The following is a 26,589-nucleotide window of genomic DNA, read 5'->3' as shown; positions in this document are numbered from 1 at the left end:
TCCTTTTACTTTTTTGTTACATTTTTGTGTGTGGTTGCTACCTCAGATAGAAGAAGGACCAGAGAGATCCCTAATCTGGCACAGGCTATCATCCCATCAGTTCAGCATGTTGTGCCATCACGTGCAAAGGACAGTGTTGTTCCCTTTTCAGCTGATAAAATTTGGAAGTTGAAAAATGATCACCAAAACAAGAGACAGGATGTGATGGAAGACATTTCTTTTCCTAAAAGCTCAAAAACTCTAGACAAGCCTCCAGTCTGTGCTGTGATTCCTTCCTACTTGCACATTCATTTTATGTCCTCCACTCTCATCTCTCTTGTTCCTGTGTTAGCTGGGGCTGATCCCTGCAGTGAGATCTCTTTCAGGGCTCTTCCATCTCCAGCTTGGAAAAATCATCCATTTGTCTGGTGGCAGAGGAAAAATTCAGTTCTGAATTTGGGATCATGTGTTGAAAAGCGACTTTTGTTTCACCTCGGAGCTCCAGAACCACCCTTTAAATCTCTGAACATGAGCAAGAGTGTCCAATATGACCATGAGTTAAGTTAAATTTTACCTGGGAAGTTCAGTCTTGTTTAATGGCTTTGTTCAATTATTCTACTTGTTCATTTATCTTTACATTACCATAAAAATCATGCAGTCTTTCTCCTCTGAAATAAAGGAGATTCTTATAAGAAATTCAAGTCTCTGCATGGATTTTTTTCTTTTTGTTACTGTGACTGTACACATGCACTTTTAAATTTTTTTAAACTAACTTCCTTACCCACATTTTCCCCCTCTGTTTAAATCTCTTCAGACATAAGGCAAGTACAGAGGAAGAGCTACAAGTGTAAAAAAGAAAAATCTTGTTCCTCCCTCAGATCTCCAAAATCATGGCTAAGTGTTGCACGTTTATTGAAGCTGTTGTTGAGAAAGCCACTGGTGTTCAGAAAATTATATTAGATTTTCAAAACCTTGGCAATGGCTTTTGAAATTTGATTTTCTGTGTCCCAGATAAGAAAGAAATGCAATAATCCACTTGGAAGTGAGGGTCTTTCAGTTCTGTCTGGTTAGTAGTTTAGTAAAAGTTTAAATATTTATTCACCAGGAAAGATTAGTCCCTGTCATGCCCATGCTCTGCTACAGGGTTTAATGCTCTTTTTCTGGGCCTTTTTCACCAGGTCCATGAAGTCTGACCTTTCTTATTGGCTTCTCATTGTTCCATTCTATATTGATCATGCTGGAATGATGACCTCTAGAGAAGGTCCTGGAAATCTGTGATTTAAGTATTGAGTCTGCCCTGGCATGGGCTACACACTCATCAGACTAAGCCAGAAACAAAGCTGAAATCTCTTCTGAAAGTGAGGTTCAATGTTTATAACAAAGCAGAGGAGAGCTCTCTCAGAAATGTCCACATCATCACCAGCCTTTTCTTCAAAAAACATGAAGGTTGAATCAGGTTGTCTGAGAGAAACAGGTTCTGCACTGGAATTGCACAAACAAATGTGGGATTGCTGCAGTTTCAGAACAGATTGGGATCTGCAGAAAGGGGCTGTGATCCCTGTGACCTCCTCATGGGCTGTAAGAGCCTTACAGGAGGAAATGTGGGACCAAGCTGAGAACCTTTGTGTTGACTGTGTGAAACAGTTCCAGCTTTCTCTGCTGGGGAAACATGGAATCCTTGGCTTAGGGTTGATCCCATGAAATGGCCTCATGCCCACTGACTCAGGGCACTGTGTATAAATTGGGCAATCAAAAGCTAATTACCTCCTGTAAAGCATCTCTTTTCTTGAATGCTGTGGGCCATTTCATCCCATGACTGATTGCATGTCTTCTCACTTACATTTGATCCAGCCTCCACAGAAGGCAGTAGGAGTTAATTTTCTGATTTTCCTGGGAAAGGAACTGAGCTCTGTCCTCAGTGAGTGACTTTCTCTGAGCAGATGGATGTTGCTGAGCAGTGCAGTCAGAGCAGGAGCTCTGCAGGAGCCATGGGCTGATGGCAATTCTCCTGGTGCTGCTCAGGAGAAGGCCCTTGGCAGACCCATCCTCTCTAAGAAGCAGAAGCACACATTTCTGTGGCTTGCTCTGCAAACACCTTCCCCTCAGAGATGGTGCATTTAGAGCACCAAGAGTGGAGGGAAGTGTAAGAGGGTTTCTCTTTCCTTCCCAGGCCATTTCTAAGCAGTAAAAAGAGAATAGTTAAGAATTCAGCTGACTTATCCATTAAATATAATAGATTTTAAAAGCCATGAAATTATTTTTTTTTTGTAAAGATGCACTTGAAAAACCTCCTTTTTTAAAAACACAAACTTACACTGTGAGTTGTGGGCACAAAATTATTACTGCTTCATACCTGCAGCTGAAAAAGGAACCATGTCCCTCTGGATGTCAAATGTGGCTTTAATCTGCTTCACAGCTTGTTTTGTTTTGTTTTTCTCTGTTTCATTTCCCTTTGCGGTGTTAAACTCTGACCCTGAAAGGTGAGGAAGTGAAGGAAATGGAAGAGTGAAATTTGGGGAGTCTGAGGCAAAAAAGCCAAAGGAACCACGGGACAGCCTGTCTGGTTGAGAGATTGAAATGTAAGTGGACTCCTCAAATTAATTACTTTGGAACCCACTCACTTCTGGATGTGGACTCCCTTAAGCATAAGTCTTACATGATGTCACCGAGATGGCATTTGGGGCTGATTTATGTTGGCACAGGAGTGGCCATAAAGTGCACATGTGTGCCCAGAGTAGCCCCTTTTCAAACAGAGCATGTTTATAGAAACAGGAAACGTGGCTGGAGCAGGAGCACCCAGAGCCACTGCTGTGTCAACAGCATCACAAATACAGGTATCCAGGATCTGCACCCTGCCTGCATTTTCCATGGATTTCCACTTTGCTCTGTAGCCTGGAACACACTTACAAGAGATTAGTGGTTGGTGGATGGAGGAAAAATGACTTATTAGGTGAAATTTGCTCCACTAAAGATGAGTATCTGACCAAGAGCCACATTCCACATTTTAATCCTTTTCTTTCTTACTCTGTCTAATCCATGGCTGGTATTTCACAGTGATAATCACTCTCTTTTTTTTTCTTCCTTGGAGAATGTGGACACATTATATTAATTATATCTGATTCTGTAGTCCCATAATTTATCTTAATAAAATATGTGATTTCTGAATCAATAAATCTGAAGCCTTCAGGTCATATTCAGGGAAGTATAAACTCTTCGCAGTTCTTTATAGTGCATTACAAACAGTTAAGTATATACAAGCACTTTCAGGAGACAGAAAAGCAGATATAAATGAAGATCAAAAATTGCAGAGCAGTTTTGGTGACTGTGAAAACTGAACTCTCTGATTCCTCAGATGCATTTCTTTGCATGTTCAGTCTTCAACCTGTTCTGAGTTGTGAGCTGCTATAAACATACACAAATAACCAGCTCCATTATCTGTTTGGATCTGCTGTGCCTGTAGTGAACTGAGAGGGGTTTCATGCTCCCAGAGCTCACAAAGCTCCTCTAAGTTTCTAAGGAGAACCAATGATGCAGGGGGAATCCTTTTTCTCATGTGGTATACAACTCTCTTTTTCTCTTCCTCAATCTGAAAAATCCTTGTTTTGGTAATGAAACAATTCAGGAGATTTTTTTAGGGCACATCTGTATTAGGAGTTGGAAGAAAGAAGATCTTCCTATTGTCTTGGACAGGAAATGCATGTGAATCCTAAAGCCCAAAATGCTGTGTCTAAGAAGATTAACTTAAATTAGGAACCTGTAATGAGTGTTTTTCATGGATATACTTTTACACCTTTAGAGCTGACAGGAGGTGTAAGTGCTGCTCACAGGAGCACATCTGTAGCACAGAGAGTGACAGCTTATCCAGGTAACTCAGAGAGTCTGGACTGTGCTCAGATTTTACTGAAGAGCAGCAGCAAGTGTGTTGCAGTTCTTGCTCTGGGGATGTAGATAATCTGGGTCTGACTGAGTAGGCCATGGGAGTAGGACTGGTGTATTACCTACTGAAGACTTACATTCCCTTTGGAAATGACATGGGAAAGTATTTCTATCAGGGAAATACAATTCCTTCATCAAGTGTCTTAGGACTTGTTTATTTACTGATTGCAATTCAGATAAATTTGTCAAAACATTTGTAACATGCAGAATGAAAAGCAGAACCAAACAAGCTGCCCTTGGTGTTTTATTGCAGGAATTATTTCATGTCTGATTGCTGAGTGTAGCACTCAATGAATATCCTGGCATGGTCACTGCTATTGAGGAGCAGACAGGAGCTGTGATGCTCTATTGGATTTGGACTGGGATGTATTTGTCGGCTTTTTATTGGAAAATTGCTTGCAGGTAAAGGCTTTATTTGAGTTCTCCTTTGCTGTTTGATTTCAGGGCATGCTGGTGTGTTTGGGACAAGATTAGAACAGAATAACAGGAACACTTATCAGAAGGATTGGGAAACAGATACTGTAGTGCTGAGTGGGTGTCATGGGGGAGGGATTTTAACTTCCCTGGATTAGTGCCCAGCACAGGGGTAGATGTAGGAAAAATCACGTCGGCAGAGAATTGCGTGTTGAGAGTCTGTGGGTGTGAGCTGAGGACGCCCCACAGCAGCCTGGAATCCCATCTCTGCTGTCTGGAATTGCAGGAATAGGCAGCACAGGAGCTCTGATGGCTAAAGGGGCTGTGTTCCCTGTCAGCACAGTGTCCATGCAGGCCTTGGATGCAAAGAGATCTGTTTGTTAGAAATGAGAACATTTCTTTCCCAAAGGTAAGAAACACAAGATTGAATTTCAAAGTCCTGCAACACACTTCAGCTGTTTGGGAGACCTATTTTCCTTCAAGGTCATTGAGGGAAAATTGTCTCACTTGTCTCTGTTACTGTTCACTGTTCCCATGTCACAGAGATCACTGCCTCTGAAGGACTTACAGCAATGCACTTTACTGGGATGGGGAAGAGCTGCTGGCTCTAGCAGCCAGTTTGGCACATTGGTAAGGATTCTGAAAATTAGGAAGTCTCTGAAGATGCATGTTAGAAGGTTGCTGGGAACCAAATTTCTTATTGTTGTGCCTTAACTCTCCTCTGAAATACAAGCTATGATGCAGAGTGTCCATATGCATTTATGGAGTGAGAGTGTGGTTTTAATACCAAGCTGGCCCCTAACAAATTCTCCGACTTTATAATCTTTATACAATTGTTTGTGCCCCCTGTGTGTACTTGAAATTAATGTACATGATGCACACAGAGCCATCAGAACAGGATATGAAACAGGAACCTCTGGAGGGAGTGTGAGCCGGACGCAGATGTAAAAGCCTTCAGGAGCACACGCTGCTTGCTGACGTCTGTCAGAAAGGGGTGGCCCGGAATCCCAGCCCAAGCAGATGTGTTGCAACAGGCAAAGGAAGAGATCAGTCTTAGTATCCCCTGATGGCTTCTCCTGGAGATTTGAGGCCATGCCAGCTTTTGTCTGTGATCCAGCCTGGATCTGGAATGAAACATTTCTTCCCAGACATGATGTGTTCATGTTTTCGTGTCTGTGAAGTAAAGACTTGATGTGAAACTGGACAGGGGAGCAGCAGCTTCTTATAACTTGTAACTTCTCTCTATTTGCATAAGAATTAGCCAGAGGAAGAAAAATATTTATGCTCTTCTTGGATGTGAAGTGTAGAAACTGAAGGGATTCACACTGAGATTTCCCAGCTGCGCTGTCATGGAGGTTTGCAGCCCACACTGCAAGTTCACCCCAGAGCATCTTCCACAGTGATCAGCTCCAGCCTCTGGTCCTGTGTGACCTCTTCCCTTTCCCCCTGCCCTCCCCCAGTCCTGGCATCTTCCTTATCTCTGATACCCCTCATCTGACCCCTCCATTCCTGGTCTCACAGGGTCTCCTGCAGAAGCTGGACAAATCGACAGGTCTGTCAGGAGATGCAGGAAGGGACCCTGGGGTTATCTCAGTGTGCAGGTTATCCAAGGGTTGCTCTCAAGAAATGGATCTGGGAGCAGTCCAAGTCATCCCAAGCTGGAGACAAGTGGAGGCTGGGCTGGTGAGTTCCTCGGGACCAGCTGTCTTGTGGCTTTGGGGGAAAGATGAGAACTCTGAAAATAGTGGTGGAGGCACCCTGGAGGCAGAAAGAGGTGCCTGAGATTGAGAAATGTGGAAGGAAAGTTATTTTTTTGGTATGCATTTGGGGACTTGGAATTGGCTTCCTCTGCAAGGAAGGGCTTCCTGTAATTCTTTGACTGGTTTTATACCCAGAAGGGAATTCTTTGGCACTGGATTTAATGCACACATGGGATTTCACTTTGCAATGAGGCTGCCCTGAGACAAACCACCTCCAAAATGTAATCAGCAAAGTTTTCCTCAGGTACAAACTCCGTGACTGCTTCCACGTTGGACTCCTGCTTGCTCATTCCTCGGCTGGTTTGTCAAAACTTCACAACATTTAGGCTGCTTTTCCTTGCAGTGCTGAGTCATTCTCTGAATGGAGAGAGAATTAAAGGGTTTGTTACTGTAAATTTTGCTAGCCTCTGTCTGAAATCCAAGTGAGAAAAACTGCAATGTCAGTTCACTCAGAAATGAGCTTTTAAAAGAACCTTTGTCCTCAATACTTTATATGTAACACTTACACATATTTTGTTTTCTCTGTCACTTGTGGTCTCTTTAATTACACCATGGGAATCTGAACTGTGGCAGGATCAGACACAGAAACAGCGTGACCAAAGGAAAACAGAAGTTTTATTGGTTTTAAGTAGATTTTTTAATCTAAGGGGTAACTTTCCTGAAAACTCACCCTGTGTTTGCAAAGGTTTGTTTGCAGTCCAGAGCAGCTGCCCCATCCCTGGAAGTGTCCCAGGCCATGTTGGACAGTGCTTGGAGCAGCCTGGGACAGTGGAAGGTGTCCCTGCCCATGGCAGGGGTGGAACTGGATGAACTTTAAGTTCCCTTCCAATCCAAACCATTCTGGGATTCTGTGATTTATGTACAGGACACCCCAGTGCATCCAGGGACTGCTGGGGCTCGTATGTGCTGCAGCCTCTTTGCTGGGTACAACCAAAGCCATAATTTTAAGGATTATCCTCATGCATACAGAGGAAAATTCAGTTTTCAAAATTCTTTACTGGTGATGAAACGTAAGCCAGAACACTGTTGGGTTTTCTGATGTCAGTGTGAGATGATGGAGTTGGCAATAAGAAAAATTATCCTTCAATTATAGGCTGAACATGTTTAAAAGAAGTCACTGAGACATAGATGGTATGGAGCCCCATATTACTATTATTATACTCAGTAAAAAAAGAGCCCATAAACTCTTCTCTCTCCTCCCTCCTCTGTTAAAAAATTAGTGTCTTTGTCACATGTAAGAGCTGTACAAGTAACAGGAACAAAACATGTAGGTGTTCTGAACAGAGTCATTAAACAACATTTGTTAAGCACACCAAGTTCTGGACTAATTCATTCTGTAGCTCTTCTGTTTCATGTGCTCAGGTGATAAAGAATTATGCAGAACTTCCATCAGTGGCAATTTTATTTCTTGCCTTGAATCAAATGGTGACTCAGAATGAAAATGTCACTGAGACATGGGCTGTGGTGAGACTCTGTGGCTGCTGGTTCCAATCACCCTGTAACTAGAAGGGGCTCTGTTGGTGATGCAGGAGCCCAAGCCTCCTCTGCAGGGATAAGGCTAGAATTAAACTCCACTTGCAGCAGAAAAGGCTGAAAGTTGATAAGCCATGAGTTTTAAAATGTCACATTCAGTGGTTCCTCATAGAAAGGGCACTATTGATCAAAGAGAAACATTTCATGGTAAGAAGTTAAAATGGAACAGAAATGTTTTCCCCATCTTTTACAGACTTTTCTTCAAGATAATATTTCTAACTTCTTTCTGAATTTCTGTGATCTGTGGTAATGGTAGCAGTAATTATATGGTATAATAATGATACACAATACAAAGATAGCTTATTATATACGATATATTTATGTATATAGCCTGGCACTGGTTTTGGCTGTGGTAGTTGCCATCAACACAAATGTCCAGGAAGAAGCATCCAGCCCTTAGGCACTGTTTATACAGCAGGAAAGTTTGGAAACTTCTGGTCTTGGGGTTGGATGCACCCACTAGCACTTTACTTGATATGCACTCCCACTCTGGATTGAGTCTACCTACCTTCTCTGCAGAGTTTGAAATGCCACTGCTCTGAATGATTCTTCGCCCACAGAGGGAGGGAGGAATTCAAATCAGCTGGGGAGCAAAGCACTCTCCGCTGGGAATAGGAGGAAAGAGGGCTCCTGGTGGTGGGAGAAGTGGGGGAGGAAATAAAACCACTTTTGGGGAGAAGTGGGTTCTGCAGTATGGGAAGATATGGATGTAGTGGGACAGGATGTGAGAGCACCAGACATTGGCACAGGAGAAAGGAAAATGGATATTCATCAAGCCCTAACCATAGGAGGAAAATGAAGGATAATACAGTGATGGAAAAAACCCTAAGACTTGGGTTTTTTTCCATGAGGATATCCAGCCTGATGATTTGAGGTGACCCTTGTCTTTCCAAAACTGTTCTCCCTGGTTGGAAGAGATGCTGTACTTCTGGCCAAATCCCTGCAGCCCCAGCAGTGATTTCAGCAGTGCCATCCCTTCTGGGAGTTGCTGAACACCCTTTCAGTTCCCTGCAGGAAGCAGAAGCCAGTTCTGGTGCCTGGCACACGTCACTCCTCTGTTTGCCCTGTGATTGCTTTGCCTGGAAAGCTGAGAAGCCCAAGCATGAGGTGGGAGAGATCTGCAGAAGGAGAGGAAGGCTCAGGGAAGAGTGGTTCTGCTTGTGTACTTAGCTGAGAGTGTTTTCGTTGTAGAGCTCCCTATTTTTAGGTTTTATACTTTGCCATTGTCTTTACTGTGAGCTGAGCTGCTGCCTCTTCTTGCTTCCCTTCACTACAGTGTGATTATAAAAGATACAATTTTGACCTCATTGTGTTTTGAATTTCCTCCTGGCCTGCTTATCATGCTAAGTGAGGGTTCCTAGGGAAAGAACACCAATCCTGACAGGATCCAGGGCTCCAGGGATAAATGACCTAAATTCTACCTTAGCATGTCAGCATTAGCCACATTTGTCTGTGTCAGGAACCCAGAGACCTGAGACGGGCTTTTACAAGGTGTTCCTCAGGTGCTTTTTTACAAATTCATTTGGAGATTTCCCCGTTTGCCTTTCTGTTTTTAAATCTTGAGAATGCATATGGGTTGGTTGCACTTTAAGGCTTCTTCACACAATCAAGTTGGAGAAAAAATGTTTAGACATAATTATATACCCCCAGGAACTGGATCTCATTCAACTTGCAGAATAAATCACAACAGTTAGTAGGACTGAACTGAAAAAGTCCAGAGAAGAAATATCACACATAAAATGCCTCAGTTGCACTAGTTTCTATTTATTTATGTATTTACAGGTTCATTTACTGCACAGGTAGTACAGAAGTATGACCTATTTTATTTAGATAAAATCAAAACATGTTCATTCCTAAAAGTGAAAGAGTGAAATTAGATGGATTGTCATTGCTAAATTAGGCAGATTCACCATTTTTTGAATGCTGCTGGTTTAGGAAGGACAAGGTTGAAATGCAACCTGCCCTTCATTATGCAGTGGAGCTGGAAGGCAGCCAGAGTGGCAATCTAGTCCAGCACTGATTGCTGGACAGTCTAATCCAATCTTGACTGGTCTGAAGGGTGTCTCGTTTGTCCCTGGAGCAGAGGGAGCACTGCCTGAGCTGTCCACATTGTTTGGATACTGAGCAACTTCCCACATCTGCCCCTCTCCTGATTTCCCTCCTTTCTCAGAAAGTTCTGAATGCTTCTTGAGTACATTCTCTGTGTTTTGAGATAACACGTGAGAAGGAAACTTCTTGATAATTATATTTTTCTGTTAGCTGCTGGGGAAAGTCTTTTCTTTTTTCCCTTCCCAGATTCACATGACTCTCAGGAGTCGAGGAGAAGATAGGTGAGCACTAAAAACAAACGCAGAACCATCTGGTGTGTGGAGGAGGGACGACTCCCACGCCCAGCTCAGCACTAACGCGCGGCATCTGCGGGGATGGGGATGTGCAGCACAATCAGCCACGGCAAGATCTGGCACCTAAACACCTTGGGGGTGAATGGTGGTGCCCAGGCACCTTTCCACAGCAGCCTAGGGAGCAGGAACAGCCCCAGTGCAGAGGGAAGGGGTCAGGAGACACACATGGGCAACTGGGGCTTTGCTTTCTCACTGGGCTTTGAGTGTTGCTGGGTTTGTTCCCTGGAAAAAAGGGCAACAAAAAAATCAGGAGTGGTTGTTCAGCCCAGGAGAGTTTCAGCTTCTTTCCTCAACTTTCATGATGGGCACAGCCTTCTCTAAGGGGCTGAGGGAGGACAGATATTCCTCATGGTTACTCTCATGGAAGTTTCTTCAGGTTGTGTTGATACAAGGAAAAATGGATTCCTTGTATTTGTCGTCTTGCAAGTTGGAAGTTTTGTAGACAAACCAGCCCCAGTCTGGGGCTGTTGCACTGCCAAACCTGAGATGAACTTGCTAACTCTTCACACATCCACTGGGCAAAACTGATTGAGCTTCTAGAAATTCCTACTGCCTGTTTTGGGGTCGTGTTTAGCCCTCACTCCAGAGCTACTCTTGAGAGAGAGACCCGTTCTTGCTGGGGGTGAATATGGTGCTTTCTGAGGCTGGGACAGGATGGATTGTCACAGAGCCAGCAATAAAAGTGTGATGCACATCAAGCTGCTGAGCAGTGCCACCCTACTCTGTGTAAAGTCTTTTACCTGCTCTTCTACCTCCCTTTCTTAGTGAGGCTAATGATACTACCTAAGGATACTCCCAAAGGCATAAGTGGTTCATATTTACAGCAAGCTTCAAAGACATAAATGGCTACAGAGTGGTAAAGTATCATTATCTGCCACTTTAGAGAGATGCTCTGGATTTGTAGAAAATTGGGCTGTTTATTCTACAATTCAGTGGAAAAATAAGTCTCTATAGAAACTACCACTTCAATGGTATTTACATTTCTCTACTATGAAGCATCTTGAGAAAGAGCATTCCCATAAATAGCAAACTGAAGTTGTTGCATTTAGTATAATAAGGTAATATTTACAAAAGACAGTGTATGTTCTAAGTATTATTATGGGGTTGCTGTGGATCCGTGGAATATATTGTTAGGAGACTCAAATTTCCCAACAGGAAAAACAGTGACGTGTAAAAGCAACGCATAAAAATTCCTTTGTGCCCTCCCTGGTGATGAAGCTGCAGAGAAACTGAAGATTGAAGCTAATATCTCTGGCAAAGCTGATCCTTTAAAAGTTCATTTCTGAGTAAGATTGCAAGAAAAACACCCACATTTTTAGCTGAAGGTGCCCTTATATGCGTGTGCTTGCAGTTAGAATTCGGGTATTTGTTACTGGTACTGAGCTGGGCAGTTTCCTCCAGCAGTTGGAAAGAACCACATGCCTGTCTGTAGTTACCTAATAGTGAAAATGATACAAAGAGAATGAAGAAAATACAAATAGCATTTTTTTGTATTTGCAGTGGTGGTAAGAGAAGTAGATTTGGAAAGGTTGGTGAGCAGTGGATTGTGAGCTGTATCCCTATTACCATCCTGTGTCCATCTTTCTCAAGGAATAGATCATTGCAAGAGCATTCTTTGAAAACACATCTGAAATATTTAAGTGCCTGAACATCACTGATGTCTTCTTTGGTGGTTGAATGCTCTGAAAAATGTCAGCCAACACAGCTCCTGCCCTGGTAGCACACTGTGCAGTCTTTTGTTTCAAGCACACAGCATGCACCCAGACTTGCTCATAAAATATCCATAGCAAAATCAGGCGATGCCTGTCTCTCTTATACATTTTTAAGAGCTGTGCCCTAAATCCATTAAAAGACTGAGGCATGAATAGAAGAATAATCCTTCCTATCATGTGGGTGAGAAAGGAGTTGGGATCGAGTAACTGGACATATAAAATGAGCCATGTGAATTTGCTGACTACCAAACTTCTGCTATGGGAACATAGGATCTCTTGAAGTCCAGCTCTTTTGTCTATAATGGATGAAAAGTGTTTTGCATAATAGAACAGAGGAACTTTGCACAATAAAAATGAAGCTGGTGTAAAGAAAGGTCAGAGAAACAACAATTCAAGAGTCAGAAGATGGTGAGGACTATGTATATTGACAGAAGGTGCCTTCTGATTTCAGGATAACTAAGGTGAGGGAAATGTGTCTTTATGACAAATTACCTTTGAAATGTGAAGTGGTTGTTCTTACTCCAGAAATGAATCTTGAAAATTCAATTATATATGTTGAAAAAATGGCCTTCATTGTTTTATCCTGAGGAGAGAAGTAGGAAACCTAACACCATTCCACATGGATGTTCAAAGGAGAAGGGAATGAGCCACTAGGAATGAAAGGGAATTGGGTATCTACATCCCTAAGGCTCTTTACAAAATGATGTTCTACACCTCTTGTCAGGAGTCCTCTCATCTGATCTTTTCTGTCAAACTGTGTTGTCTTTAATTAGGAAAATTTACACTCCACCTAAGTCTTGGTGCCATACTTCCTTTCCCTATCCAGTGTCTTGCATCTTGGAATCATTTGCAGATGCCCTCAGAGGTACATTCCACTCTTTAGTCATGTCCATAGGATTTCAATGTACAGATAGGGCCCCAGCAGCAGCTGCTTTTCCTTCCATGGAAAGTGGGAGGGGATGAAGAGGGGACGGACACATGGCCCTAACCAGGAACAGGGTGTTGTGTTCCTGCTCCTGAGTTACTGCCGAGCATTGCAGAGCCCCTTGCAATTCCCAGGGCCCATCCTCCTTAGGGAATTGAACCTCTGTCCTGAGGCAAGGACATTAAATGGCATTGGAATTTACTGTCAAAGTTTACAACTGTATGGTTAAATGCAGATTTTCATAACCCAGTGGGGGTGTGCTGACTGAGTACAGCCCCACACAGCCACCTCCATGGCTGCATTCCTCACTGGGTCAGGAACTCCCAAGCACTCCCAACCAGCACAGCGTTTTCAGGGGAAAAGTTGGAGAGACAAAGTACCTTCAGCATTTAGAACTGAATTTCTTTAGAATATACTCCCAAGTTCTTGGGTCTCTGGAGTGTGAGGTGATGTACAAGTCTCTTGGTGCTTTTGCACACTTGAACCCCAAAGCCAGGGGTTCTGTAAGAAGAAAATAAGAAAGCTTCACAATGCATTCTTGGGAGCCTTGACTGTATGAACTGGGACTGCCCAGTTTCTGTTATTAATTCATCTTAGTTCAGAAACGGATTGTGTTTTGTCCTCACTTGCTGCTGGTGTCACTCCTCTGAGCTTGGTGGAATTCCTTGAGTGAGGAGGATCAGTGTTTGCAGGTTAGAAATGAGCCAGAGGACAAATTAGCCTCCATAAACTCTAGGACTTCACTCTGAAGAAAATCCCTCTGACAGAATCTTCAGTAACTAACTTATCACACAACTTTAAAAGCACAGTTTACTGTAACTATTAATTTGGGATTTTTCTATTTTGGTCATCTGCTTTTTAAAATGACTTGTTACTAGAATTGCCTTTGCAACTTGTTACTCTCTTTTCTACTTTCAGTTTCCCTCTGTACTGACTTGGTTGTAAGCAGGCTGTGGTTTTCTGAAAATGGAACTGTGATGTTTGCTGTGTTTTCTTATAGAAGACGTGTTAAAAAAAAAACAAAAACAAAAACCAAACAAAAAACCCAAGAAACCAAACCCAAAAAACCCAAAAGCCAAGTGACCACCATAAAACCCAACATAGCCAAAATCTAAATTTGTTCCCCCAAGCATTTAAGTTACTACTATTAAGACAAATTTAACATGGGCACCATAATTGCTTCATCAAGATACTGTATTCACATCTAATTTGATATTTTTAATAATATTTGCATTGTTAAGGGGTCCTGTTGTGTGCAGGGAGTGCGTGCATAGTTCAGCTTCAACATGTGATATGTGGATACTTGGCCTAACCTGCAGGGGATGAAGTTTTCACAATTGTGGTTTGCCTCCTTTCTTTCTTTGTTTTACGAATAGCAACCTCAATTTTGCATTTCTGTCCCTGGATCCCAAATAATGTCAGGAGGCTTCTGTATTGGATGGAAGCCCATCCTCCTGGTTTGAGAGTGAGGAATTGGAATTTCCAAAATACCCTGATTTTCAGCACTCCTGTTAGGAAAAGAAAAGATGTCATCATTATTATAATAATTTATATAATAATTTATTTTCTGTATTTCTAATTTGACATCCCCTCTGATCTTGATTTCATTTTCATGTGGTAACTTTGATTCTTTTTTCTTTCCATTTTAAAATACCTCAGGTTACTTCAGGCACAGATTTTTGGTCAGTAGGTGACCAGCTGTTGCTATCATCAGCTGAGACTCAAATCAGCAATATCTACTTGGCTCACATTTCCTCTGGGCTGTTGAATGTGGTTAGAGAAGTTGGGTTTCCAAATCAAGAGTATGGGATACTCTCCCAGCCTCTCTTCCTCTGTTCTGTGGAAGTTGCATCCTGGTGGGTTCCTGTTTTGGGTGACGAGTGGGGACTGAGCAGACACGAGCCATGTCCCCTGCACGTGCTGCTCTGGCATTTGGCTGCCAACACTCCTCCGTCGCTTTTCTGCAAAGCTGTGCTTGCCATGCCGGGCCTGGCAGGGCCTGGAATGAGCCATTTCCTTCACATCTCCTCTGCCTGTTACAATCTTGAACTTGTTGACCCATGTGCCTATTAATTATTGATCTAATGATGCATTATTTAGGCTTGTTTCAGCAGACGGATACATTATTACTAGGCAGACATTTGCCAGACAGGCTGATAGATAGCATCCTAAAAAAAGTCTCCAGTTGCCTTTGTACAATAAAGGGCTGTAACTTCATTACGTTCCTCCCAACCCCCTCCTCTTCAGACCATGAAACCTTAATAGGAATTTAAGTCTAATAATGATCTCTGCAGACAATAGGCTTAATCTTGACTGTATTGGAGTTGTGGTCCTGATGTTGGTCAGGCCTCAAAAATACAGAGGAAGTCGTCTTCACCAATCTGCTAAAGCTGGTTTTCCTATGGTACAATGAAATAATTTTGTTTTTCAACCCCTTGCCGTAGAAAGGAGAACCGATTTCTCCCTTGGTTGCTACGAGCTGTGTTGCAACACTCCGGAGCTGCAGGCAGAGTTTGATGCGTATCTCCCAGGGAAACCTGCCTTTGATTTTGTATGGATCCAAGGAAAAGGCGTATCAAAATGAATTATCTGTAATTTAAAACAGGCGTTTTGGAGCCTTTGGGACTGCGGCGTCGCTGCAGCTGAAGGGAGAGGAGGGAGCCCAGTCCTTGGTGGGATCTGCGTCGGGATGGGGAGCACAGAGCGGTCCCAGCTGAGAGCGGGGCCGGGACAGCTGCTCATGCCTGCTGCTGCCCTCTCTCCTCCTCCTCTGCTGCTCTCCCTCCTCCTCCTCTGCTGCCTTCCTTCCTCCTCCTCTGCTGCCCTCCTTCCTCCTCCTCTGCTGCCCTCCTTCCTCCTCTGCTGCCTTCCTTCCTCCTCCTCTGCTGCCCTCCTTCCTCCTCCTCTGCTGCCCTCCTTCCTCCTCCTCTGCTGCCCTCCTTCCTCCTCTGCTGCCCTCCTTCCTTCCTCCTCTGCTGCCCTCCTTCCTCCTCCTCTGCTGCCCTCCTTCCTCCTCTGCTGCCCTCCTTCCTTCCTCCTCTGCTGCCCTCCTTCCTCCTCCTCTGCTGCCCTCTTTCCTTCCTCCTCTGCTGCCCTCCTTCCTCCTCCTCTCCTGCCCTTCCTCCTCCTCCTCCTCTGCCCGGCAGCCTTCGCTGTGTCGCAACCGCCTCCAGCTCTGATGTCAGAGCCCCGCTGTCCCCCACGCCGTCCCTTCGAAAGCAGAAGAGGCACAAAAAGAGGAAGGAAAGCAGACGAAGGACAAGAAATGCAGACTCGAGTGGCACAAGTCTGACGGCTCGTTTGATTTCCAGGGGCTTCCTCGCAAGAAACAGTTCTGGGGAAAAATTTCAGAAAGAATCAGCTGCTGTTTTCAGAAGTGATCTGGCACCGACTCCTTAAAGCCGTGTGGGCACGTCCTGCTGCAGTCAAACCCACACTGGGGTTCTCCTGCTGACACCTTGGGTGCCTGTGCTGAATGTTTTCATTCTTTGTGAGTCACTTCTGTCTCATTTCTGATCCCCTGCTACGGCAGAGCTGGGAAAAGCTCCCTTAGTGCAACCCCAACTTGACCAATGTGTTTGTCCCCCTTGCTCAGGGTCGTCTCCCTCTCAGACTCCCCTCACTATGTGGTCACACGAATATTTTCCCTGGCTTTCAGGAGCACCAGCCACACTGCTCCCCTTCCACAAAACCAGGATCTGACCCTCAGAATGTGTTAATCTCTTCATCTCCCCCTGTTCAGCCACACTCCCAGAAGTCCAGCCTTGTTCAGCACAAGGGTAGCTCTTCCAAATGCATCTTTGGGTCTGTCCAAAACTATTAACCACTATTAACTATTAAAACAATAATTGAGGAAACCTGCATCGATTCTCTGACTGCTGCACAGTGTATTGTGTGTCTTGGTCAGCAGCTTTGAGATGTCCAGGTTTGCTCCAGCTCATGCCTTCTCCCCTGATTTATACAGTCTGTCTTATTCCTGCTGACATTTTGTTGTTCTTCATCCAGACAGCTCAGTGAGGGACTGTCACCATCTCATTTGTCAACTATCTCCTTCATCCAGTCTGTCCATCAGGCAACCATCATTATCAGGCAATCCCAGCCTTCCACAAGACACTTCCCAGCCCTTTTAGCTTGTAAAATGGTTTTCCTGAGCCATCTTTTTTTTTTTTTTTCCCTAGTAGTCCTCCATTTGAATAGATGAGCACCAGAGTTTAGCAGCCTTCCCTTGTAGTCCTGGATTGGATGGAAGAATTTATTCTGTCACCTGTTGTGGATTTTATCTCTATGTAGGGACATGGAAGCTGCTAACTCCCACACTCAAATCAAATTTTAAGTCTGACATGAATAAATGTGTAAAATGCAAGTCCCTAACACTGAATACACAAACTCTCTGTAGACTGTCTAAATTATTTCAGGCTAGTTTACTGAAATTAAATTACATAAAAATCATACAAAGCAGCACATTGTTATGTAAAACTCTACAAAGCAAGTGCTGTGATTTTAACTGAGTTGAACAAATAAAAAATTAAGTGTAATTTTTGTTCAAGGCCATGTGTTAGCTTTTGAAAACAAAAAGGAAATAAATGAACCAAGTCACACAAAACATATGTCTGCAGAATAATGATAAAATATATACTGGACATCTTGGAAGTGTGGTTTTAATTCTTGCTGGTGTTGTGGCTGGAGGCTTTTGTTGTGCAAAAAAGCTACCCTGTGTTCATTTTACAATACAGAATGTTTTTTATTCCTACTACATCAGGAATAATGTAATCCTCTTGGAATAACATGGAGGGTTCTGAGTCCTTCAGCTGAGACACCTTCTTGGGAAGTGCTGGGAATGTGCAAAAGTGCTGCTGACTGTGGTCATCCCAGCCAGGCTGTGGAGGAGACTGGCTTGGGGTACCAAACCATAAACTTTGAGGCCAAGAATTCCAAGGAAAGGTTTAGCTGTGACCAGCTGGCTTTGAGCAGTTTCACACAGAAGTTCTGACGCTGTGCCCTCAGGGTCGCTTTGTAAAAAAAGCTGTGTGAGAAGTTTCTGCGCTCCCTATTGTGTGCACATTGCTTTTGGGAAGAGAGGAGGTGTGGTGGCTCTGGCCATGGCAGGAAGACTCTTGCAATGTCTGGCTGGAAGGGCACTTGTCTCTCCTGGCACGTTGCCATGGCTGAGTCCCCAAGTGCTGCGTCACGTCCCTGTCCCTCCCAGGGCAGCGCAGTCGTGGGGCGTTGCTGGCAGCGTTCAGGGCATGGGCCAACACTGTAACAGCTTAATTAGCTCTTCCTTGTTAAGCAGGATTTCATAATGTAGGTACACGTGTTCAGCTGTCAGCTCCATTCTTGCAACAAAAGGAAAACCAAACCAGTAATAAATAGAGAATATTGCACAAGCCAATCTCCAAATAATGGCATTGGGTGGAACACGAGAATTAGGAGCTGTGGCTGCAAAGCAGATTGGTGCTTCCTATTCCTCCTAAAAACACAGCTCTTCAGTAGCCAGGGGGGGGTATTGAAAACCTGGAGATGCCTTTGCTTCCCTCCTGGTGCTCCTGATCCAGGTCTGTAGAAGTGAGGAACTGAGTCCCATGCCTTGTCCTTTCCCTCTGACAACCAGTTTAGTTCCAGAGTACTGAGCAAAAGCCCTGCAAATTCACCCTCCTACTCCCTGCTGTGAGAGCCCCTGACACTGCACAGGCCTTTGAGCTCCCAGGTCATGAAGAACTGAGTAACCAGGCACTGACATTTCAGTATTATTTTGAATGGCTGTAGAAGGAGATTTCTAAATGTGTAGATAAATCAAGCATTAAAAATAGAGGCAAAATTATTGCAAAAAGATGGAAAAGTTACTTTTAAGAATCACCCGTATCAATTTTTAAAGGTCTGAGCTTAGATTTAGAAGGTAATGATTCATATTTGTAGCATTTCATTGTATCACATGAAATATGTTTTGGTGAAGGCAGGTTAACGTGACCAGTAGATGCGTATTCATCTCTCAGTACATTCGTATTGAAATCACTGAGTAACTGAAATGATTAATACCATTCCAGATTTCTTCAGTTAACCTTAAGCTACAAATGTCTTATTTTTAAAACCCCAGAATTTTCTTCAGATGTTTATTTTTGAAACTGTGGTAGTATTGCATACCTAAAATATGAATGCATTTAGAGTGGTGGAATGTCCTCATAATAGAATATATTATACATAGGCTTCTAAAATATAAAGGCTTCCAAAAGCATATTGGAAAATTTAGATTTTGAAGTGCAAAGGTCCTACAGTAATGTCCAGATTAGAGAAGAGAAAAGAAAAGAAAAGAAAAGAAAAGAAAAGAAAAGAGAAAAATAATACTGAATTTGATTCTTTTTTACAGATGTCATTGTGACAACTTTTTCTGACTTCATTATTTACATGCCAGCATCACAAAATTCTGGAAAAAAATGAGGAGAAGGGGTTCTTCAGGACAGAGGTAAGAGATACCTGAAATACCAGTTCCAGAGTGATTTTCCTCACCCCCACTTTTGCTGTGCTTTTTCCTGGGAGCTTCACTGGCTTAGGGAGGGAGTTGTCCTAATGGATCATTGCTGTGCCCCACAACTGACCCCAAGCTGTCCTGAGTCACACACTGTGGATGGCAGCATGTTGGGACAGGGCAGAAAGGGACAAAATCACCCAGCACTGTAGGGGTGTGAGACAAACCCAGTTTCAAAACTTTGGTACCTCAATTTAAGGGTATTTCAGCTAACAAGACCCATTTGAAGCTCTTCTCCCTGACGTGGATTTTTGCAGAAGTGCCTGACACTTAATGATGGCACAGCAGTGATTCCTAAGACTTTCTTCCTTCACAGACTGAAGTTATGACCCCATTTTGCTTGTAAATTAACTTGGATTATCACCTAGGGGAAATAATGCTCTTGATCAAAATGTTACTGACAAATTTGTTGTTTACTTGAAGCTAGATGTAAACATGACCTTTGAACACTGTGAGGAAGAAGCTCTTTTTTCACATGCATTTTTCACCAGAAAAACAAAAACTTGGAGATGATTTTATCCACAATTGTTTGCTTAATTATTAACATATTTTTTAATGCAATGGTAATGTTTTGTGAGGGAGGGAGGGATAATTTTCTGGGCAGTTCTATTCTGAACTGAACCCATCTGACATGGATATAATCAAGATTTTACAACTACTCCAATGGATGAGTGCAGGAGGGAATAATTTACAGTCCCCTGAAAGAGGGAATGCTGCACAAGCACCATCATCAGGGATACTCAGCTGAACCTCAAAAAGAATGCTATTAAGCTTTTTGCATTAATTATGCTTAAACCCATCTCTCTAGTGATACTGGGGCTAATTTTTAATTGATACCCTTAAATCAATTCCTTCATGGACAGGCAGTGGTTGATGATGAACTCTTGGGGAAGGGAAGCCAATATTGTCCTGTCAGCAGTCAGGTACATTATAGTCCTTGCTGTACATCTCCTCCTGATGTGTTTTGATGGTGCTCATTTCTCCTGGCATGCTTTTAGCTCCCAGGGATTCAGATGTGTCAGCTACTATAGCTGTAGGAAAACATTGATGATGGATTTATAACACTCAGACTTCAACTTAGTGACCTGAAAAATGGCTGTGGATTTGCTTTTGCAGCAAAATTGGTTTTGCCCATACAAACCCTTTGCTTCTTAAGTTCCCTTATCTGTATTTTAATGAAACATTTTATCCTGGTTATAATTCATGACTCTTGTCAGAGTAAGTTTTCTCAATGAGGCATATTTGGGGTAGCTACTGAATTTATGGGAAGGAATCAACTTAATCTCTTTAAAAGCAAAGTTGTCTTCTGGAGTGTCAATTGAACTCTACAGAATAATAGTTCTGAAATATCTCCCTGTCTGTGGGAAGGAGGGGTTTCTCTGGCAGAGAGATGCTGGAGCTCTGTCAGGGCAATGGTTGGCCAAAGCTGTACTCCTGAGCCAGCCATTCCAGCAAAAACCCAGATGGAATATTAAATAATGAATTAAATGTATCTAATATTTATTTTCCATCTACGTTCTCCCATTGGAGGGGGAGCTCCCAGGGACAATGCCAGCTCTGGGCTGTTCATGCTGGATTCATTGGAAATTTTACTGAATCTCCTGAGAGAAAAAAGGATCTGCCCAACAGCAATCCCATTGGATGAAGTTAGGAGATGTTGGGTCACTTTCAGATTTTCAGATTATGGATTTTCCTGTGTCCTTGGATTAGCTATTCAACCCGTTCTTTCTCAATTTCCCATCTGCAAAATGGGACTGACAGTATTTCCCTCACTGACAAGGAACAGGCCTCTGCTTAGGTACTATCCCAAACTGTAGGATAGATCTGGGATATGTTCTTGGACTTGTTGTTATGTCTCAAGTAAAGAGGGTTTCCAACATGCAAGTGAAATGGGATCTCTCTCCTACAGCTATATTTTTGAGGGCTGACTGGATTTGGGAGGACAAGTAAAAGGAGCAGCATTTTAAAATTATTTCTGTGCTGCAAATCAGTTTAAGTGTTTTGAAGTTTCATAAGATCATCCCCTGTGGATGTCAGACAGAAGGAGCCAGATTATTTGGCTTTGAAGTACATCAGAAAGTGGCTTCTTCCCCTCCCTTCCCCAGCAATTCTTCTAATATTTCTTCCATCCCCCAGGGAGAATTCAGCTCCTAGAACAGGCTTCCCCTGGAGCACCTCGCAGTGCATCCCTAACAGAGTCACGGGGATGTTGTAGCATGTAATTCATAACCAGAAACACTTCCCTTGTGGACAGGTTCCTTGACACACCCTAGGCTGAGGGCAGACAGCTGTGGTTTTCCTTGGGTTTCGGGAAACTGGGATAACCTCCCTCCTGCAAGTCACTAATGGACATGTTTGGCTCCTGGCACCCGCTGCTGCTGCAGTGGTGAGTGCAGAGCAGGAGTTACTGAGCAGTGAACAGGCAGAAATCAGACAGAAGAGCAGGATGTCCCAATGTGCTGCTCTCCTTGAACCTTTAGCATTTAATCTGACAATTCACTCTGTCCTTGGCCTCTGGATTGAAGCACCACTTACCAGAGTGGGTTTAGTGGGATCAACCTCTCAGGAAGCACAGTGGGAACAAAGGCCCTCTGGCCATGGTCAGTCAGTTGATGGCTTTGGTCAGTACCACACTGGTCTAGATGTCCACCCAGTTCTGGTGGGCCAGGACAGTGAATAAAGGAGCTCCTCTCTCCTGGAAGGGACTGAAAGCATTTGCATCCTCACAAGGGATGAACGGGCCAGGGAGAACAGAGCTGCTTCAAGGTGCTCAGTGTTGTAAGTGGTGCAGAGCCCTGTTCTTGGCCTGAAGAGACAGCAGAGCATAGAAAAGGCTGCTGCTGTTTGTGGGGAGAAGGAAACTGAACCCAATTCCCTCCCTATCTCCACCCCACTGACTGAGCTCCTCCAGCCTCCTCGCAGGGGCCCCAGCCACTGCTCTGCTCTGTGAGAGCTGTGCTGGGAGTTCCTACCTCTTGTTTACAGCTCCCTGCTCAGACCTGGTGTCTGCTTTCTCCTCTCAGCTAATTTGCAGACAGAGGCCTCGAGGGCTTTGGGTGGGTGCCACCAGACTCCTGCGAGCTCCAGCGGTCGTGTTCTTTCCCAGACAATGACTTCAGTAGCCTCCGGGCACCCCAGAACCTCCTAACAAACATCTCTCCTAACTGCCTTATTAACTGATTGCTCTAGTAAGATAATAATTAACACCCTTACTTGTGCCTTGGCTCAGCCGAAAATATTCTCAAGTGGACTTAGAAATGCATAAAATGAATAAATTATTTATGTTTACTATTTTTAATGGAGCTACTTATTAGCAACGCTCTCATACAGAGCACCATAAAAACACTCCTGGTTTCGTTACAGATTTAGAAGGTGGTAATGAAAAGCTGTAGGGAATAAAATGGGGAAACACTCCCTCAGCCAAATTCTGCTCTCAGTTGTATTTAAAGGTCTTGCTGAGTTAAATTCTAGAGAGGCTTTTGGCCAGAAAACCATTAAAAAAGAGACAAATCTCTGTCATCTGCTCATTGCAGCTCGGCCATTCAGAACATGCCCCAGCCAGGAGAAGGGTGCCTGCTCTGTCAGTATAGACCCAGAAACCCAAGGGCAGGATGTGTCTCTGTGGAGCAGATCAGCAAGGCTGTGTTTGCACATGCATTTCATGTTCCTGACCCTACCAGCCATGAGACAGTCAGAATTTCACCATGGCAGCCTGCAGGAGTTGTGCTTTGTGACCTTGGTGGGAAAGTGGGAAGGTTCATGCTGCAAATTTTCACTAATTTATGTTCCTTCTTACTAAAAGCACTAATTAGGATGGTGTGGTGGACTTCAGAGAGAGCCCTGACACAATTTTTGGGACATGAATGCTGTGCCTTATGCTATTGCTGGGTGACAAGGAGTGCCACCCTTCATCCATGTCCTCCACATGGAAGTGAAGGTGCTGCCCTTTGTGTTTAAGGTTTGGGTGCATTGAGGAGCCTTGACAGGTGGGGGTGGAGCAGGTGAACTCTGCACAGTGGTGAGTTGACTCTGATTTGATTCTCCAGCCACAAACAGTGTTTGCTGTTCTGTTGCTGAAATGAAGCCATGGGTTCCATCCCAAGCTGCCAGGATACACAGCACACACTGTCCCCACAGCTGTTTGACCAACCACCTCAATCACATTGTTTTATTCCAGCTCAAAGAGGAATCCCAAGCCCTGCTTCCTACTTGCTTTCCAAGCTCTGAGGATTTCTGTTCAGTGAAGACAGTGGTGCAGGCACATATCCAGCTAGTCCATACTGAGATCCATATTTAATATTTAGGATATTTCCTTTTTCATCCTTTCTACCCTAAAAATGCTCACAGACCACTTTTGCAAATACATTTAAATACCTGCAAATATTTTCCTGCTCCCTTTGCTCACATCTGCTGTGAGAATTAATAATGTTCATCAGCTGAAGTTCTCCAAAGAATTGGCAGTGCCTGATTTTTTTCTGGACAGGACAAGATTTCAGTGCTGCCTGAGAAATCAGAGCACTTTAAGGTGCTGGAAGTGCCAGATCATTAATCTCTGGAGATCCTAGAAAATTTTCCAAACTTCCTTTCTTTCACTAATGTGTAAATGAACATCCTGTGGATATTATCAGCAGTTCTGGGGCAGTGTTATCAGTCAGTTCCACACCAGCTAAAGGCTACAGACCTGCACTTCTCATGAAGAAATACTGGATTTCAAGATAACTCCCATAGTGACCCTGCTGGTGTTTCTTAAAATGATGTATTGCTCTATTTTTTTTAATTTTCAGAAATAAAAATGAGTTTGCCTCAGGGCAGAGACAGTCTAAAAGCCTGTGCTAATAAATCTCTGCAAGTTTAGCAGTGTTTAATACATATTCTGCTTCAAGTGCTTTTTAAATGCATTATCACCTTTAAGTAAATACAGTGGAAGGCTGCCAAGTGGCTGGATGCTGTTCTCTGTAAATTTATGCATTTATATCATTAATGCAATGAAATGTTTAAACCCTCATTGAATTTTGCTAACTGATTTGCAGTTTGAATGGTAGCAATTTTATGCATTTATCAATTACCATTTAAGTAGCTGCTCTAATATTTCTGTTTAGGCAGGCGAAGCACATTCGTTAAAATACTTCTCATCTGAATTAGATTTGGGATGAGGGGAAACAGAGGATGTATCCAAGGTAAAAAGAGTACAGAGCTGCTTGTTCTTGATAGGAAACAACATTGACAGGGACAGGGATCAGCAGTTTGAGCTCTCCCACCTCCAAGAGATGTCAATATACAGCAGCAGATTATTTTCCCAATATTTTAAAATCATGCCCTACCTGTTCAGGAGCTTATCCAGAGTCAGACATTATAGAAAAGTAATTTTAAAAGAGCTGTATAATGCCTTTAAAATTTTATACTCATTTGCTAAAACTTTTTAACAAGATACTAACATGTATGTTAAAAATAGTCTCTAATTTCTGAGTTGATCCACAATAGGGGATGATAATTCCTCTTGAATTCTTGCTATAAGGAAAAACCAAATTGAATATAATGATTCTGTATCTTCTTCTGCCTGTTTTACTCAAGTTTCAAGTTTCAAAACAAGCAAACAATGGACCAAGTGCCTAACTTGAAGATACAAGAAAACATTTCTCAGCTCTCACTTGGGTTTAGTTTTCCAGAGTGACTAATAAGAAGGTGGTGATTGCTTTATTAGCATGCACTGAACTGAGTGCACAATGTAATTATATATTTCAGCTGTAATTAGGACATTTAATTGATTTGTTTTAACTAAATTAACAGACATCAGGAAAAAACCCCAAAGATTTGTGGCAGATTTTGAAATGTTTTCCACACAGCCAGCTGGGTTCAGCTGAGCAGAAAATATGTGTTTTATTTCTGGATAATGCTAGGAAGATCAAAAATCATGTTATTGAGAAACTATTTTGAAATAATATTGCATTTCTTCAGCCCTCTCCTTTATAGGCCAAAAATTTACCAGAAATCCACAGCATTCTTATGGATACTTTTGGGGAGAGAAGAAGTGACCAATGACTCCAACAGGAGATGCTTCCATACATTACTGTGAGAAAAGGGGTTAAAATGCAGATTTCCTTTCATTGCATTGGCCAGTTGGTAAATCTGCTGCCAAGCCAGACAAATACAGGCATTATTTAGAAACATCTTCTTCCTCCTTTTTGAGCACCTACTTCCCTCTGATTGTTTTCCTGGTTTTGCAACCTGGCCCCACACTTCTTGATTGTGGGTTCTTCCAGCAAGATGCCTTTTCACTTCCAGTTTCTGGCCTGAGCTGCTGAAACAGCAGGAGAGAGCCTCAACACGCAGCACAGCTGATCTTCTGGAAGTAGTACAAAGCCTCTCCCATCCTTTTGTCTTGGAGAAGAGGGAAATATTTAAAGTAGAGCTGTAAGTTGAAATCCAGCTGCATCCAGCCAGATGTTTTACTCACATAGACAACTTAATCCACAGGATCCACAAGAGTACCCAAAATTACCCCCGACCCTCAGGCTGAGGGGGTTGGACACCCCAATTTAGAAAGTGTCTGCGGGTGAAACTCATTTGTCTTTTCATTTCTGTTTCCATTGCTTGTGTCCTATTTTGAATTTTCCCCATTTCAGCACAGCCATGTTGCAAAAATAAGTAACAGCCTCCAAATCCATCCCATGGGACTTGTCCCAAGAAAAATGCTGCAAATGAGCGTGGAGACAAGACATGGCCTGGAGGCAGCTGTGGTTTGCTGCTCGTGCATATCTGCAGAAGTTGGCTGAGGAGCAGTTTAGAAACCTCTGGGGTGAGAATGAGGTGGGGCAGCTGAAAGTGTTGTGGTTGCCACATTTATTCTGCTCTTGCATTTACAGGAATACGTGGAATTGAGTGTGTAGCTCAACACACAGGGAACAGGAGAAAGAAAAACTGAAGGAAAGGCTGAGCTCCCTTCTGGTAAAACCCGTTCTAGCTTTTAGGAACAGCTCACTGTTTACAAACAGCAGCAACATCAATCTACAGCACAAATTACTCATAGTGAGAGAAAACAAACAAACAAAAAAAAGCAAGCAAAATCCCCAGGTTGCTACTGACACTAAAAATAGGCAAATTCAGACTGAAAGTCCCATCAGGGCAAACTGTGTTCTTGAGTCGTGATGGACCCTGCACTAAAGAGGGGAAACACAATTTGTCTCCAAAATGTTTTTCTTTGAAAATATGGTTTCATTTGAACAAAACATTTCTTCAGGAACTTGTCAGAAACAATTTAATTTCATCGAAAGCTCTCGAGGCAAAGAGATCCTCTGATAATGTCAATCACTTCATGTCAATATTTTCAGAACGTGCCCTGCATATTTTTATTTCAAGTGATTGTTCCTATTTGCATATTTTTCAGTTCCTTCCAGAAATGTTTAGA

The 26,589-nt window shown here is 43.1% G+C and overlaps 1 protein-coding gene across 10 annotated transcripts in view; it reads left to right on the top strand.

Moving 5' to 3' along the window:
• Nucleotides 1-26,589, top strand: part of FGGY (FGGY carbohydrate kinase domain containing) — a 259,625-nt gene that overhangs the window by 53,235 nt on the left and 179,801 nt on the right. For all 10 annotated transcript variants that reach the window (XR_009487461.1, XM_059853683.1, XM_059853680.1 and 7 more), the window contains one exon: nucleotides 19,026-19,121. The gene's annotated coding sequence lies outside the window, so the exon portion shown is untranslated. The remainder of the gene's footprint in view (nucleotides 1-19,025; nucleotides 19,122-26,589) is intronic.

The sequence above is a fragment of the Haemorhous mexicanus genome, chromosome 9, assembly GCF_027477595.1.
Source record: "Haemorhous mexicanus isolate bHaeMex1 chromosome 9, bHaeMex1.pri, whole genome shotgun sequence".
Taxonomy (NCBI): domain Eukaryota; kingdom Metazoa; phylum Chordata; class Aves; order Passeriformes; family Fringillidae; genus Haemorhous; species Haemorhous mexicanus.
The sequence above is the reverse complement of the archived record's forward strand: the minus strand, read 5'-3'. Positions and strand labels throughout refer to the sequence as shown.